This window comes from Magnolia sinica, chromosome 13 (genome assembly GCF_029962835.1).
Source record: "Magnolia sinica isolate HGM2019 chromosome 13, MsV1, whole genome shotgun sequence".
NCBI classification, from domain to species: domain Eukaryota; kingdom Viridiplantae; phylum Streptophyta; class Magnoliopsida; order Magnoliales; family Magnoliaceae; genus Magnolia; species Magnolia sinica.
Genome location: NC_080585.1, coordinates 5,604,138 through 5,608,685, shown reverse-complemented (window position 1 = coordinate 5,608,685; position 4,548 = coordinate 5,604,138).

Sequence of the window (4,548 nt, the reverse complement as noted above, 5' to 3'; positions counted from 1 at the left end):
GTACGTTGATCTACCTCATCTATACATATACTCATGATCTAATCACTCCACTACCCTGACCATCTACTAATAATCACATCTTATGCTAATTAGAAGTGGACCATCTAGTTATCAGCAAGTGCGATTAAGATAGTTTTGACGGTTAAAATAAAATTTCAATAGTTAAAAACTTTTGAAAGCCCGATTAAAATAATTGGAGTGCTCAGAGTACTGGGCTCAACGGAAAAACCACTTGATGAGTTCCTAATTTATTCATATCAAAGCCATTAATATGTTCCTAGGTAAACCAATGGATCCCATGTTTAACTATGCAAGGATAAGAGGTTCCCGATGGAAGTATTCAGCTACATCAACTGTATTGACCCATTTATGGATCTTGTAAGAAGAGTCAAAGCCGACCAATTAAGATTGTGACCCTTACATGTCCTTAGGTTAAATGATTAATTATCGTTTATGGATCATCAAGTCTTGATCTCACGGTCATAGTTCAAGCTCATGGGCCCCTAGACTATTGACTTGGCCTTGAACCACCGATGTCAGTGACCAAGGGCCCAAAACTGAATCCTTTGTTTATGGCACTCTCACAATCCTATATAGGATAAGAGTAAAGCATAAACTGACACCAAGTTAGTTTCCAATGGTAGCGAGTGTCCACCTTTCCCAAGTCAGTCCCCTAACACAAGATGATCGTACATCTAATGAATTGATGTCTACAGGTATGTCCCATGCACCTGTGACGGTCATGGTTTAAAAGGGTACTGAGATCCATGGACCATAACTCTCTCAAGTCAATGACCGTCATATCCAATCTCAAGTTTTCAAGGATAATAAGAGAAATCACTCCTTAATAAATACATAATGAAGATTCAAGGCAACACTATATTAAGGATCAATGGGATGTCCACCAAGGACTTATGGTCATCATGATATACGGCGAAGATCACTTTAATCACATTCACATGGTTAATAAATTAGAGCAAACATTAGTTTTCTAAGGCACTAGCTCCATCGTAAACTCCCACATATTCTATGTAGAAAGTTTAGGAGTATGGTGTGGTTGAAGAGCTACAACCATTTTCTCCAACTGATGAATGTTCATATTCTTCCTTTCCTACTCACATCTTCGATCAAGCTCACTCTCTTACAAAAAAAAAAATTTATAAGATAGAGTTGAATATCTAAGAGCTTTAATCATCTCTTCTCTTGAAGGGGTGTCAAAGATCCTTCTTCTTTACTCATACTTGAGCCATCGGCTAAACCATGTGGCCGAATTACTGTGTTCATTTACGTTGTTTTTTGTTTACTTCATTGTTATCTTCTCTCTCATTCACATTCTATTGCATAGATATGTTCTCTCTCTCTCTCTCTCTCTCTCTCTCTCTCTCTCTCTCTCTCTCTCTCTCATTTTCAAGTGATAATCAAGTGATAATCGAGAGTGAAAATTCCAAATAATAAAATATCGTTGAAGTAGAGACCATATTCAAGCAATAATTTAGTGTGGGAATTTCAAATAATCAAAAACTCATAAAATAGAGATGACATGTTTGTTTGGGCTAAGAATGATGTCTTACACTTTTTTTCTTTACAATCGATGCTCTTACTCTGAATCTACAAACATAGATCACCGTTCGTTCAAAACTCAAACCATTCATTTTGACCCTATGTCATCATGTTCTGCTCCGTCTAGTTTACCATAAATTTTGAGATTTTGGCTCCTATCTATTCTATAAAACTTTTATCATCTCCTTCTGCCAGATCATCCTTCCACCATGCTCCATCAATCTATTTTCACTCTTTTTTTTTTTTTTTTTCCGTAACTGAAAGTTTAGGATTATTGGAGTTTCGACTGATTTAGTGATAGCTGGTCACATGATTTAATTTGAGTTAATACATGCCACATGTGCCATATCTAAGTGCCTGCGCATCAAGCATCATCATATGCATCCAGAGTATCAAATAGCTTTCCTTTTTTCTTTTTATATTCTAACTCCTGCTTAACCTCAAATTGGCAATTGATCAATTATACCATGCGTCCAAATACAGCATTCCTGTTTGTGTTCATGGTGTAACATTATTGAAAACTGTCATGCTTTTTTCCTGTAATATTGTTGAGTCACAGGCCTGATGGCTTCATGGGCCACGTGGACGAAAGGTTAAAGGCTTTATGCCTACGCAGTCCGCATCTTGCCACATGGACCACTGCCTTAGATGCATTTTCAGCCATTGACAATCCAGCAATTATTTTACTCATGGAGCACTAAACACAAATGCAATTTCGCATGATGGATGATACAGAGTCACCATGAAATTACTAAAGAAATTGCATACATAACGTATAAGTAATTTCAATTAAACTGTTTAAATTATGGGTCCTAGTATAGGTGTATTATTAAACAAAATTAAGCATATTGGTTATCATGTTACCAGACTGGTGGACATTTATTGGATGGTTAAAAATGTTAAAAATTAAAATCCAACGGTCCTATTTCAAGAAGAAAGTGTCCACATATCAGACTTGAACTTTGCTCAGTTAGTCTGATTTTGGGACAGTCGCCTGGAAACAGTGGACTGCAATTTAGTTGGTTTAATTTGAGTTTATGTATGCCACGTGTTTTAAGTGGATGTGTATCAAGCGTCACACTCAACCAGAGTGTAAAATAACTCCTTAGGAAATGAGCACATGTACGGAAACCGTGTACACATCAGCTGGTGCATGACATGAGTGCATTGTCCTTCACCAAATACTATCTCATTACTATAATCAAACGGTGTAATCAATGGTTAATATGTAACATGTCACATGTGTAAGATATTTTGAGCCGTGCAAGAGGTACTCTCAACATGAAGATTAGTTTGGCTTTGAAGTCCTGTCAGTTTGCTCTCACGTGGGCCACACCTATGGAGAGGAGAAGAGAGAGGTAGGGAGGGAGAAAGACAACACCGTGTGGATTAATCACGGAGAGGCAAAAAGCAACCTGATACACACTTGAAAATGGCTCGAGAATGTCATGATCAATGAATAAAATCTGAATCCACACGGTCCATCTGTTTTATCAGCTCATTTTAGATCATGAACCTGGAACTAAAGGATATTCAAAGCTTAAATGGACCACACCACAAGAAACAGTGTGGATTTAATGCCTACCATTGAAAACTTGTTGGGGCTATGGAAAATTTTGATCAAGCATATTCATGTTCTCCCTTCATTTATGTCTCTGTGACCTTATGAACCGGTTGGATGACAAAAAAACAACACTGTAGGCCCTAGGAAGGTTTCAACGGTGGATGTCATTATCTCTACTGTTTCCTGTGGTGTGGTCCACTTTAGTTTTGACTATACTTTAATTTTGGGTTCATACCCTAAAATGAGATGATAAAACGGATGGACGGCGTGGATAAGACACATACATCAAGTCGCCCCACAAAATTTACTCCGTATGCTATAACGTACGGAGTTACTCAGTACCCATCCGCTTGGGCGCTTCCCACGTGAGGGCCCCCTCCTTGAATCACGACCCTCAGTCGTATTACATTATCATTAAAGGTAGAGCCGTGTCTCAATCTCGCAACTGCAGATGCAATCAGTTGCATGAAAGGTTCAACAGTTCTCAGCGCGTGGGGCCTTCCACCTAATCGTCATGTCTCGTGGCCGTCCACCACGTGTCCAATTGATAAATTCCTCAGGTCTTACATGCACGTCAACCCACTCCATTAAACTTAAGTGGCCGACCGAAAAGAGAATATTAAGGGTAAACTTGTTGTACTCCGCAGGATCACTAGATCACGTGGTCCTGTGGCATCCCACTTGTAGAAGCCACGTCAACTCTCAATGACAGAATGTCCTATGCTTGTTCATGTTACTGTCATAAAAATGAAAAATGGTGCGCCCTTGTCTTTTGCCAACAATAGGAGCCTAGCGGGACATGTTATTTGGTAGTCCGGCAGTCTAGTAAAGGAGAGCTCACGTCCATTATCTGTCTGAATCGCACTTAAAATCCTATTCTGTTATTTAATATAGAGAAATGATCAGCTGGAGTCTAAGTGTACGGAAATATTACCATGCAACTAGGTGTATTTGGACTGATTGGACTCTAACATAACTTATCTGGACCATCCATTAGGTTCGTTTCTATCTTCTTTCATTACTGTACAAGAATCATAACAATTAGGTGGTCCTAAACCTCAGTATTTGGACATATCTTCTACGAATGATCTTCCCCATCCAATTTTTCATGCCACTGAATGTGTGATTTGGATCATCTGATCAGTCTGATTATTTTAATGCAGCCCATGAAGAGTGGACTTGAGACAATGGACAATCTAGATGAGTGATGTTGATGCCGAAGATTTCAAATGCAACTGGGTGCATGGCAACGTTTCCATGCACTTAGTCCACTAGATCATTTCTCTCTACTGGGTGCCAGTTTATTTGCAATCCCGTCACTAATATCTACTTCGAGACGGCTTCCTCGACTACAATAAGCTTATCCTACAATGTTGTGTATGGAGTCGTTTATGATGTGGAGTATAAATCCACTCCGTCCATAA